A 13,123-nucleotide genomic window follows, 5' to 3' on the forward strand; every position below is an offset into this window, starting at 1 on the left:
AGAAAGTCTCGCCGCAGGTCTTGCAAAGGTTGCAACGGTAAGTGAGTAACCACGGAGCGACAAGCGGCTTATTATTTATTAAGATGCTTTTTAGAAAAGCGAGGTACTCAAGGAATAGAATGTCATAAGGAACTCCCAGGGCTATTAGCTTACGGAGTGGCTAAGGGGTGTTTTGTTAACCCAGATACCATGTTCGAACAAACTGAATGGAAAAAATTTGGGGACAAGTTGTTTGATGAAGTAATAAGTGACAACAAGACAGCAAAAAAGCTGATGAAGCCGTGGAGGGCAGTTACTAATGCTCTCGCACCTCAAAGAAAAAAAAAAAAAAAAAAGAAAGAAAAGAAAAGAAAAAGGAAAAAAAAGAAAAAAAAAGAAAAAAAACAAAACCAAAAACAAACAAACAAAAAAAGAAAGTAGCTGTCGCCGCCGCGGAGCGTTTGGGAAGCCCCGATGGGTTCAAGGAACCCCCGCATGCAGAGGTGTCCCCTGTGTCCCCATACCCATCACCCCCCTCGAACCTTTACTATTGCCCAGGGAGGGTCTGGGAACACAGGCCTGCCAAAAGGAGCAACATTGACCATGCGGCAGATCCCCCCTCCTCCCTCCCTCAGCGCCTCCCCCCCCCCCTCCCTCCCCCCCCCTCCCCCCCCTCCCCCCCCTCTCTCCCTCCCCCCCTCTCCCTCCCCCCCTCCCCCCGCCCTCTCCCCCCCTCTCTCTCTCCCCCCCCCTCTCTCTCCCCCCCCTCTCTCTCTCCCCCCCCCTCTCTCTCTCCCCCCCCCTCTTTGGCCACAGTTATCTGAGGACACCCATCTCAGGCTATCAATGTGAAATAAGTTTTTCTCTATGATATTAATGGTCAGAAACCACTAATAAAAGCAGTTTGAAAAAGAAAAAAAAAAAAATCGGGAATAAAGGGGGAACCAACCCGACAGATGTTGGATTATATTTGGGGAACAAATATATTGTTGCCGGGGGACATACGCAGCATAATGAAGTTAATACTAACACAGCATCAGCAGCTGCTGTTTAACGCGCATTGGCACGCAGTATGCCAGGAAGCGGTAGCTGTTATAAGGGCTCCAGGGGACCCGTTGTATGGAGTAACGTTAGATGAGTTGATGGGGATAGGCGCGTATTTCCGCTTAGAAGCGCAGGCCCTGCTGGGACCAGATAAAGCTAAAGAATCAATGAAGCTAGCAAGGCGGGCGCTTGATCAATTAAAGGAGCCAGGGGGTATCCCATCTTATATGGGAATAAAGTAGGGCCGGGAAGAGCCTTTCGGCTTATTTATTGACAGAGTAGCCAATGCTATACAAGCAGCAGGGGTACCAGATTATCTGAAAGGGACTATCTTGAAACAATGTGCAATACAGAATAGTAGCCCTTCAACGCGTAGTATTTTAGCCACGCTCCCGGGAACATGGACTATTGAGGAGGGGCTAGAAAGAATGGCGCAGGTACCTGTAGGACCGCAAGCTATGCTAGTAGAGGCGGTGAAACAATTAGGAGAGAGCATGAGAGAGCAAGCACAGGCGTTGCGGGATAATATGCAACAGAATCAAAGACAGGTATTCGCTGCCCTTGCTCCTTTGCAAAATCCCGGCGGAAATACCCCCCCGATCGACGATCGGCACGCTGCTACCGATGCGGCGTTGTTGGTCATCTTCGCAGAGAATGCCAAGCTAGTAGAGTATGGTGTCCCAACTGCAAAAGCAGCAAACATGATGGAGCGGCTTGTTGGAAGGCTGGCTCGGGAAACGCCCGGAGAAGCGGGACGAGCCGCCCCGCGACGACACAAAAGGCGGCATTCACCACAACAACTCAGCAACCCCCGCAGTTAACATAACCACCTCAGCCGGCGCCCAGCTCCACTCCGAACGGCATGAACCCCTTTGTCTTCGACCAGCCACCAGAGGGAGTCTCGGACTGGACTTGGCAACAGCAGTAGACGCCACCTTATTGGATACAAAGCCAACAAGAATCCGGACGAATGTCTACGGACCAGTAACTATTAATCATGAGCCGGTAGGTGCCTTACTGATTGGAAGATCGTCCGCTACAATGAAAGGATTACAAGTTTTGACAGGATTGATCGACAAGGACTATTTCGGGGGAATTACAAATTGTGGTTTCAGCAATGTTTCCACCTATGCACATACCACAAGGATCGAGAATAGCTCAACTTATTCCGCTTCCCCACCTGACTGAAGGGGTGGCACCAGCGAAAGAGCAACCACGAGGCTATGGTGCTTTTGGTTCCACTGGAAGTGTAGTATTACTGACTGTCGGAATGCATCAAAGGCCCCGACAAACCGTGACTGTAAAGTATAAAGAAGAATCTATACGCACTAATGCCTTATTGGACACTGGAGCGGATGTATCAATAATTAGCACTAAGATTTGGCCCCAGCATTGGCCAACCCGAGAGACCAGCTCCACGGTAGCTGGAGTAGGCGGGGTCACCCTCGCCCGGAAATCATCGACGCTACAATGGACTATAGGGAACAAGGTGGTTAATTGCTCCGTTTCCATTTTACCCCTACCTGAAGGAGTGCAAGCCTTAATAGGGCGCGATATCCTTGCCCAGATGGGTATGGTGCTTACCTCGGAACACCCTTTATAGCACCGGCCATTGCCTGGACTTTCCCAATCCCACTCAGCTGGAGGACTGATCAGCCTGTGTGGGTAGAGCAATGGCCGCTTAAACGGGAAAGTCTCATTCAAGCACATGAATTAGTAAAGGAACAGTACAAACAAGGTCATCTAAGATTATCTACCAGCCCTTGGAATACCCCAATATTTGTGATCAAGAAAAAATCCGGCAAATACAGACTTTTACACGATCTACGTGCTGCAAACAGACAGATGCATGACATGGGTGCTTTACAACCAGGGTTACCCAACCCAGCAATGATCCCAGAAGGCTGGCACCTGCTAATCGTAGATTTAAAGGACTGTTTCTTTACTATAGCCCTCCATGAAGATGATAAACAGCGATTTGCATTTACACTCCCTGCTATCAATAGAGAGGGGCCAGACCAAAGATTTGAATGGACAGTACTACCGCAGGGTATGCGAAACTCACCAACCCTCTGTCAACTCTATGTCGATGCGGCACTTCAACCGTTACGTCAACAGTGGCCAGAGACCATGATATATCACTACATGGACGACATATTGTTGGCACAAAAAACCCCTTTTCTCCTGAACAAAAATTTGATCTAATCACACAATTAAAGAAAAAGGAACTTGTGGTGGCCCCGGAAAAGGTACAAGAATCCAGCCCCTGGCAGTATCTAGGTTGGCATATTTCGAATGCCACCATCAGACCACAGAAATTGACAATCAGGACTGACATAAGAACACTCAATGATGCTCAAAAACTATTAGGAGACCTCCAATGGATCCGTCCGGTTGTCGGCATTCCTAATGAACTTTTAAATCTGCTACGCCCCTTGCTGAAGGGAACAGACCCAGCGGCTGCCGTCACGCTCACAGAGGAACAGCAACGGGTACTCCAGGAAATTGCATCGCTAATTACTACGCGTGCTACGCACCGGCGCCTGGAAAATCAGCCACTTGATCTTACTATTTTATGTGGCCCACAATACCTAATGGGAGCCATTACACAACACAAAATAAAAACGGGGGAAAAAAAAGAGGGTTGGCGGAACCCATTGTACTAGAATGGATAGCACCACTGTTACAACCAAAACGAACTATTCAAGGAAAAAATTGATAAGACCCTATTCGTACTAAACTATTTGTGTGTATTCGGGGATGACAAAGAACCACCAGCAATCAAACATAGAAGAAGTGAGAATCGTCGAGGCAAACGTGAATTGAAAAAACTAGGTTCAGATTGCGCTGATGATGTAGAATTATGGGGGCCTGCGGAAAGATTTTTCGCCGCAGCTTTAGCTCCTAACGTTGCAGTTGCGCATGCCATGTCTAATCTAAATAAACTTGCTTGTTGGGCTGTTAGGCAATCAAATGTTACTACACAAATTCTCTCTGAAATGTCACAGGATATGGATAGCCTGAGACATGCAGTCTTGCAAAATAGAGCAGCTATAGACTTTCTGCTTTTAGCACAGGGACGCGGGTGTGAAGATTTTGAAGGAATGTGTTGTTTTAATCTTTCTGATCATGGACAGTCAATCCATGAGCAATTGAAATGGCTAAAGAACCACACCCAGAGAATCACCGTACAGTATAATTGGTTTGATGATCTGTTTAGAAAGATGTTTGGTAATGTGAGTACCTGGATTTTGGGCTTGATCAAAGAAGGGCTATGTATTCTATTCCTAATTGTATTAATTTTAATTGCTGTAAGAGTGATTTTTGGCTGCTTAACACAAAAGCTTGAACAATTAACTAAAAAAGTCTTTCTCGCACAAAATAAAAACGGGGGAATTGTGGAGGACTGGCTTGAGGGCAGAGGTCATGTGAAGATTGAACAAATAAAGGAAGCAGAACTAAGTGCATATCGCACACAGTTGATGTGAGCCAAGTCCCGTATGAGAGTAAAAACAGCTAGAGCCAAGGACACATTGTCCTTGGCTCCAAGGTGTTATCAATGATTAGTCCTGGGAACTTGCGGGTGATGTAATGCAGAAGTTGCTGGGTAAACCAAGTTGCTGTTACCAATAAGGAGCTCAGCTTTTGCAATATGTATGAGCCTGATTAGTCCTATGCTATATAAAGGAAGATCACGCCTAATAAAGATGAAGTACACTGATCACTCATATTGAGCGTCTGGGTCTTCCCTCCGTCGGCTCCTCCCGTGCAAGTTTCCAACAGCTTGGTTTCTTTACCTGATGCTGATGCTGATGTCCAAGAAGATCATAGGCAGAGTGTTTTGAGGACAAGCTGGAAAAGAGGGTTCTTTAACAGAAGGCTCCTATGTGAGCTGAGCCAGGTCCAGAGAGCCCTGTGTCCTCCCCCGAAGGGCAGGGCAGAGCTCGGGGTCCCTGACCAATGTCACTGATGGTGAGCGGGGTGCTGCTGTGCTCTTTGCAGACCTGCTGTGTCTGTGGAAAGATGGGGGCCACCGTTGCATGCCAGCAGAAGCGATGCGCCCGCAAGTTCCACTTCCCCTGCGGGTCCAGACAGGGCTGCGTCTCGCAGTTCTTTGGGGAGTTCAGGTAAGGGCTGCCATTTCTCGGGCTGGAGCCTCCCGTGCCTAAAATCCCCTCCTGCTCCCCGCTGCCCTCACTGGCCAAGCGTTTGGGCAACCTGCCTGCTCTGCCCTGCAGTGACCCCTGCAAATGTCCCCTGGGGCCTGATCCAGGACATGGAGGGCTCATGTACCGTTTTTCCCCCTTCCCTGTGGTGCTGGAGCTGAGCAGGAGGGTGTGCCGTCAGCGATGCCCTAGCAATCCATTGGTCTCAGCCCCCTGGGGGGCCAGGATGGATTCCTAAGGGCTGAAGGCTGGCAAACGTGTGTCTTTGCCAAGGCCTCCACCCTGCAGGCAAAGCCCCCATAAGTGCCCCAGGGCCCTTCAAGCAAGTGTGGAGCCCAGGCCTCAGCCAGGACATGCGGAGCCCTTTTGGGTGGGGAACACGCTGGGAGGAAAGGGATGTGAAAAGGGACATGTGCACAGAGCACTGCAGTGGTGATGGCCTCTACAGCCATGGGAAGCCTCATCCAGAGACAAGGAAGGACTCCTGCAGCTCCTCCAGGCTCCCCTCTTTGTCTTCGCTCAGGTCATTGTGCTGGGAGCATCGCCCACAGCAGACAGTGGAGACGCACCAAGACGGGGACACCGTGTGCATCATCTGCATGGAGCCCGTGGAGGACAGGACCTCCTACAGCACCATGGTGTGTCCCTTCTGCAAGCACGCCTGGTTCCACCGAGGCTGCATCCAGGTAGGAGACCCTCCCCTCTCCCACCTCTGAAGCACCAGAGGTGCCCAGCAGCAGTGTCCCGCTCACACTGGTAGTCGTTCTCCTGCAGGGACATGCTCTCCGTTCTGCTTTGAAGCACTTTGCGTGTCCCTTGTGCAAGGACCGTGAGAAGTTTCTGCCTGAGATGTGGCGCCTGGGTATCCGCATACCTGACAGGTTGGTTCTCTTCCTCCCTCTCGCCATGCGTAGAAGAGATGAGAATGGCCAGGGAGCTGTTCCCGCCCAGCCCACAGTCCCTCCACACAGGCTGTACCTCCAGCAAGAGCAGCTGCCTGCAGGAGAGGATGATACAGCTCTGCCTACAGGGATGTCCTGTACTCTGTTCCTCCCACAGGAAAGGGGCTTGCTGAGGAAGAATTAGGGCATTGGTGGTTATGAGCTGTGGAGGGATTTGTTGTTCCGTGAGATTGTCCAGCTGCTTTCTGGGCTTTTTTTCTCCTGGGGTCAGCTTCTCTCCCTCAAAGCTCTTCTGGGGCAAGGAGGGCTCCCACTGAACTCCCGTTAGGGCTCTTCCCTCTTGGTTTCTGCCTGCAAGCATCTCAGGCAGTTGAGAGCAGAGGTCAGTGGCATCAGTCCCATTTTGCAGAGGGGGAACGTCAGTCCTGAAGAGGGCCCAGCAAGGCTTGGGTGGGACTCCCAAAGAGGCCTGGCCCCCACGTGTCCTGCTGGCCTAGTCCCCTGCTTCACTGAGGTGATGCAAACAAAGGGCTCCAGAAGACCAGGGGCCTGCAGTCAGGATCTGACCGATGCAAGGGGTGAGGGAGTCTCATGTCCTTTCCTTCCTTCTCCCACAGAAGACCGGCTTGGGAGGAGGAGGAGGAGCAGAACTTGGAAGACCTATATGAAACATACAGCCACTGTGATGCCAGCCAGTGCCTTTACCGGGGAGGCAGGGAGCAGTCAGAAGAGGAGGGGTAAGCCTCTGCAGCAGCAGTTTCCCAGCCTCCTCAGAGGAGGCAGATGCCTTAGCAGTGGCTTGGCCAGATGTCTGAAGGGCTTGCAAGAAGGTGGAAGGACCCCAGGGTCCTGGGTTCTGCCGAGGTTCATTTGTCTCAGCCAGGACCTGGGGAGCAAGGACTCTTGGCAGCCAGGTGGGGCCAGGCCAGGAAGCTCTGTGGGCACTGCCGCTCTCTGGCCACTTTGTCCTTGGGGGGCTCCCTGGCATCACTCCCTGCTGGGGCCTCCCTGCTCAGCAGCCTCTCTGCTTCCCCAGCCCATGGCAACTGCTGCTGTGCTCCTCGTGCGCTGCCAGCGGGACACACCGCCGATGCTCCTCCGTGGGGGATGCCACGGGCCTGTGGGAGTGTGACGGCTGTGCTGGCCAGAGCACTGGTAAGGGGCCGAGGACCTGGGTGCCAGGGCTAGAGGCAGGTGCCAGGCAGGCCCTGGCAGGGGGTGGTCAGGGTGGGGGTGGCAGAGTCACCCGGGAGGGTTGCGGGGCACAGCTCCGATCTCTCCAGTCCAGTGGGTGTGTGGTGGATGTGCTGACCTTTCTGCCTCCCCTTACAGCATCCAGCGTGCCGTCGGCACCAGGCTGCCCCAGCACCAGCCAGGCAGTGCTGGCATCCTCCCAGGGCTCCCCGGATGCTGGGAGCAGCAGCTCGGTGCTGTCCGGGCGAGACAGGAGGGCAGGCCGCTCCAGGTTCCTGCACCGGCCTGCACATCCCTACAGCCGGCCCTGAAGACCGCTGCTGAGGGCACTGATGCCCAGCCGCTGGCAGAGGGAGTCAAGGGGAACACCCCGGGGCTAGCTGTGCAGGAGCTGCCTGCATGCTACAGCCCCACTGCACTGCCTGCCCTGAGAGGGCCGCTGTCTTCCCAGCAGCAGGGAACCACGCTGTGCCAGCAAGGGGAGGCTTGCGGAGCCGCACAATCTCCCACAGGCTCGTGCAAGGGGTGTGCTGCAGGGCCATGAAGTCAGCAGCTAAATAAAGGATGCTCTGCGAGGGGCTGTGCTGATTGACCTGTGTTCGGAGAATGGCCTGCTTCCTGCTCCGCCGTTCTGTGGGGTCTGGTTTTGGGGTGGGAGCTGCGGGCTTCTGCTCTCTTTGACTGTTGCCAGGACCTTCCTGAGAGCTTTCTAGCTAAGGCCAGGCTTTGGCCAGGTGCTCGTCCACGTGCCTGTGGCCTTGTTGTCTCTCAGGAGGCTGCCTGGGCTGACACAGAGGGGAGCAGAAGCATTCTGTGGGAGACAAAGCCAGGGGAGCCTTAGGCTTCCCTTGGATGACAAGAGGAGGGCAGAGTGTGGGTGCTCCCGCAGAGCCCCCAACTCCACAGAGGGGAGGTCCCGTAACCCAGCTTGCTCAAGCAGAGAGAGGGCAAAAGGGACTGGAGTTCAGAGCAGGCAGGCAGGATCCCCAACTTCTGGCATCATCTGCTGGTGGGAGGGCAACAGGGCTAGGCGGCTCAGGTTGAGGTGGGCAGTGGCGGTAGGAGTTGGAGCCAAGGCGTATTTGGAGCCAGTGCTTCTCATCCTGTCACTGGGCACCGACCAGACAGAGAAGAGTCGGGTTCTGTCTTCTTTTCTGCCCTCCACCACGTAAGACAAGAGGCCCCTTGAGCCTTCTCTCCTCCAGGCTCTACGCTCCCAGCTCCCGCAGCATGGGGTTATGCCTCGCCAGGCGTAGGACTTGGCGTTTCCCTCTGCTGAACCGCAGGAGACTCCTCTTGGCCCATTTCTCCAGCCTATCACGACTGTTTCGTATTGTCTGCAGGCTTGCTGAAGGTGCCCTCGGTCCCATCATCCAGGTCATTAATGAAGATATTAAAGAGTAGTGGAGCCAGTACAGTAAAAGAGAGAAACCCTGCCAGCATCCCATCAGGACCCAAGGACTGCTGTGTGCCCAGCTGGTTTTGGCAATGTTCTCCAAGCTGATCCTTCTCTACTGAGGGGAGATCTTTCCTCTCCTGGAGGAAATCTGCTCCTGGCGGTCCAGGAGCCAATCCTCTCCCGAGGGAAAATTTCATCTTAGAAACTGGTGAGGCACTTCTCCCTGTTTGCAATAGTGCAACTGACTGCTCTGTCACAATGGCTGCAGCCCTGAAGGACACCAAAGACGAGAAGACTCTTGTGCTCGGAGCTGTGCAAAGGAGTAACTCTCTCAGGCTCTGCCTAGGAGAGTTCCCAGCTGGAGTCTAGGCAGTGAGCAGCAGGCTGCCTAGGGGAGACACTGTGCAATCTAGGGAGAAAGGCAGATCTGTGTCTGAGCTGCTTCTGCTGGTTTTACCCTTGAGGGCCTTGTGATGCCAGAGCACAACAACAAGCACAGGCAGGTTTTCCATAGAAGTCTGGGATTGCCTTTGTGACCTTAGGAGACAGCGGCTCTGGCTGGGAAAAGTTCCTCCGGCTGCTGACTCACTTGCTGGGATTGTGAGATTCTGATTGCAGCCTTTTCCTTTGCCGGGGCACTTTTTCACTGCCTCCGACCAGGAACAGACTCCTAAAAGGCAGCATTACAATAAATACCGATCCTTCCACAGCAGGACTTCAACACACTTCCACAAGCAACCCTACTTAGAGCGCCACCAAATTGTCAGCAAGTATCCAGGCAAACTTACAGGTGATTGAGCCAGCTGTACTAAAAGGCACCAGGAGTTTGGTAGCAGAGCAAGCCTCTCAGACCAACGCCCAGAAAGACTGCATGCTGCTGCTACACCCCCACCCCCATTCAATGGGATGCTTGTATTTTGCCTTCTGGGTAGCATCCTGCCAGCTCCCTAGAGATGTGAATTCAAAACATTCAGAGCCATCCTCTCCAAAACGGAGAGGTGCTGTTCCTGAGGCAGCCGTGTCCTGCCAAAGCCCACCCTGGCCCTGCCTGCACCAGCCCATCTACCCACCCTCCCCTCTCCACAGCGGCAGGCTCTGGGCCCAGGGTCCCTGCCCCAGGGCAGAGACACAAAGCTCCCCAGCACTGGCCATGAAGCTTGTGCTTTTTTCCTGCTCCCTGCAGGGTCCGAGCAGCAGCAGAGGGCTCACACAGAGGTGCCAGCGCCTCTGCCGTGGTGCCGCCCCGGGTGGGGATGCTCAGGCCTGTGCAGAGGCCTGGGATATGCCTCTCCTGGGCCAGCTGTGTGTGGAGGAGGGACTGCTCTCGTGCTGCCTGCCTCACGGAAAAGGCGCTGCAGTATGGACACCCGGTGCTGGGGGGCCGCAGCACCATCACTCCAGCCACCAGGAGGGGCTCAGGAGGCACCCGCTCTGCCAGGACCTTGCATGGGAGCAGAGGAAAGGGGCAAGAGAGCCCTCCAAGTGCTGGCATCGGGGCTAGGGGTTTGTTAACAGCTGACCAGCCCAGGGTTTCACCTTGGAAGAGCCACAGCATTCCCACCTGCGTCCTGCACTGCTGAGTGGGAGTGAACTCCTCCTGAGACTGCAGGTCTGACGTGCAGCCTGGCAGCAAGTACCTTCTTCGGAACAAAAATGTGAACGGGAAATGTTAACCCAGTCAGCCCTGCAAGGTATTCATTGCTGGTCTAGGGTTTTCTTCTCTCTCTCTCTGTAGACCTGCTCAGAAAGCCCCTGCTCTGCCAATTAGGGCTGGGCTCCGGAGCTGGGTGTCTTTTTCTTCTCAGCAAGCCTGGATAGCTCAGTTGGGAGAGCATCAGACTTTTAATCTGAGGGTCCAGGGTTCAAGCCCCTGTTCAGGCGACAGCCTTCCTATTTACTCACTGCTTTCCCCTTTGCACAACAAGTGGCACTGCCAAAACTGAGGAACCCCAAGGGCATCCTTAGAGCCATAAATAAACTCTTGGCATCCAACTCCTGTCTCCCACAAAAGACGCAAGCTCTCTCTCTCCTTCCTCAAGCACCTCAAGGATGAAACCAGCAGAGGCAGCTCTGACACAGATCTGCCTTTCTTCCCACATTGCACTCTGTCTCTCCTAGGCAGCCTGCTGCTCACTGCCTAGACTCCAGCTGGGAACTCTCCTAGGCAGGGCCTGAGAGATTTACTCTTTTGCTCACCTCCAAGCACTCCTAGACTTCCGTGTCCTTCAGGGCTGCAGCCATTGCGACAGAGCAGTCACTCGCACTGTTGCCAACAGGGACAAGTGCCTCACCGGTTTCTAAGATGAAATCCTCCCTCAGGAGACGGTTGGGCTTGATTTACCCACAGGAAGGCCTTGAGAAGATGAGGAAGGAGCAGCAAAAATACATCTTGCAGGACAAGAGCCTAACAAAAGCAGTAAGTCACAAACTACTGACGTGGGGCTTCTCTCCCCATGTGCAGGCAAGGTGAGCGCCTTCCCCGGGGGATGCATCCCAGCCCTCCCGTGCACCAGAGCCCATGCAGACAGTGTGGGGAGGATGCCCACGCAGCAAGAGCCAGAGCCAGAGCCAGAGCCAGGCAGGATGCTGCCCTGGTACCCACTCCCCAAAACTGGCCTCCTGCTCTACCGCCTCTCTCCATGTAGCTCCATGGACACTGGGCCGTGGAAGGGGCACAGCCTTTCCCTCCGGGCTGGGACAGAGCTGGCGACTGGGGATTAAAGGGCAGACTAACATGGGTGACACTGCTGCGGGTGTTTGCTACAGGCCACCTGAGCAGGGAGGAGAAGGAAATGAGGCCTTCTACAGACAGCTGGAAGCAGCCTCACAGTCACAGGCCTTAGTCCTCAGGGGGGTTTGAACCACCCCAATACCTGCTGGAGGGACGACACAGCAAGGCACCAGCAATCCAATGCTGGGATGGGGCTAGGAAGGCCAAGGCCCATCGGGACTTTAAACTGGCAAGAGGTGTCAAGGACAACAAGAAGGGCTTCTCTGAACACCTCAGTAACAAAAAGAAGGCACGGGCAAATGTGGACCTGCTGCTGAATGGGGCAGGGGCCCTGCTGGCAAAGCATACCAAAAAGGCAGAGATGCTGAATGCCTTCTTTGCCTCAGCCTTTACTGGTACGACTGGCCCTCAGGAATCCCAGGCCCTGGAGACCAGGGGAAAAGTCTGCAGAAAGGAAGACTTTCCCTTGGTGGAGGAGGATTGGGTTAAGGATCCCTTAAGCAAACTGGACACCCACAAGTCCACAGGCCCTGACGGGATACACCCACGAGTGCTGAGGGAGCTGGCCGATGTCTGAACTTTTCAGTGGGAACCTAGGGTCAGGCCATGTTGTGGTGGCCGACAAGCCTAATTTCCGTATCAGTTTGGCGACACAGGTGGGACCCTAGGCGACCACTGTCGCGGCCTCTCGTCTCCAAACGATCATCTGGCGCCATCGGGTGAGTTCACCTGGGATCTTTGGCACCGAGAGGCACCGAGAAGGTGAGTCTTAAACTCCCGCCTAAATTCTAAATTCTGGTCTGGGAACAGTGCACTGTAAGGGGTACGCGGGCTGATCACCGTAAGGCGTACCAGGGGGACGGGTGTGAGTCCCATCCCCAGGGTTTGAGTGGGTTTGAAGTCCCAGCTCGGTCCGGCTGGAGAAGGGCTGCGCAGCCTGAGCAGCATAAGGCGCACTGCAAGACTGCAAGACAGAAGTCTAGAGTCACTGTGACTGGTGTGAGCGTGAACAGCGCTGTGTGTGCGAGTGCGTATAGCCTGGGAACCGACCGGGGCGCCCGTCGGCTGAGGAAGCCGCCCGCTGCGAAGGGACAGCAGTCCTAGCAGTTAAAGACTCGGGGGGTGGGAGTGCGGTTCCCAGAGAGCGAGAGAAAGAGACTGTGTGATCCCACCAGCCGCAGGGGCTGGTGTTACTGGTAAGGAAGTGCGCTGCCTGATTTGCTTAAGACGCACTTCTCAGGAACTCAATATGGGGAATAATTTTGGCACAGAAAAGGGGATGCCCTTAGCTGAAATTTTGGAAAACTGGAGTAAGATTGATGGTACCAAAAATTAAAAAAACCCCACAAAACAGTTGGTCCAACTGTGTCAGGAGGATTGCCCATTCCTGACAAAGGAGGGAAACCCAGCGGAACGGTGGCCACCACAAGGGACTTTTGATCAGCAGGAACTAACTATCTTGTAAAATCGTCTGGGAGACAGGTTTCCAAGTCGAGTGGATTACTGGTATGTTTGGGAGAACTGGGCATGGGCGCGGGAGCATTTGAGCCAGGAGGCAGGGAGGAAAGAAACCTGCCGAAGGTAACACTCGTGTTAGCAGATGCTGGTACCCCGGACTGTGCTCCAAAAGTTTCTGCTCCACCTGATATGCCTGATGATCTCTCTGTCATTACTTCTCCCTCTACTCCACCGGCTGCCGGACTCTATC

General features: G+C 54.0%; 1 non-coding gene across 1 annotated transcript; it reads left to right on the forward strand.

Moving 5' to 3' along the window:
• The first annotated feature begins 10,492 nt into the window (after positions 1–10,492).
• On the forward strand, positions 10,493–10,565 carry TRNAK-UUU (transfer RNA lysine (anticodon UUU)). Its single transcript has one exon. It is a non-coding gene; the product is annotated as a tRNA-Lys (tRNA).
• Positions 10,566–13,123: the final 2,558 nt, after the last annotated feature.

This window comes from Dromaius novaehollandiae, chromosome 8, assembly GCF_036370855.1.
Source record: "Dromaius novaehollandiae isolate bDroNov1 chromosome 8, bDroNov1.hap1, whole genome shotgun sequence".
Classification (NCBI taxonomy): Eukaryota; Metazoa; Chordata; class Aves; order Casuariiformes; family Dromaiidae; genus Dromaius; species Dromaius novaehollandiae.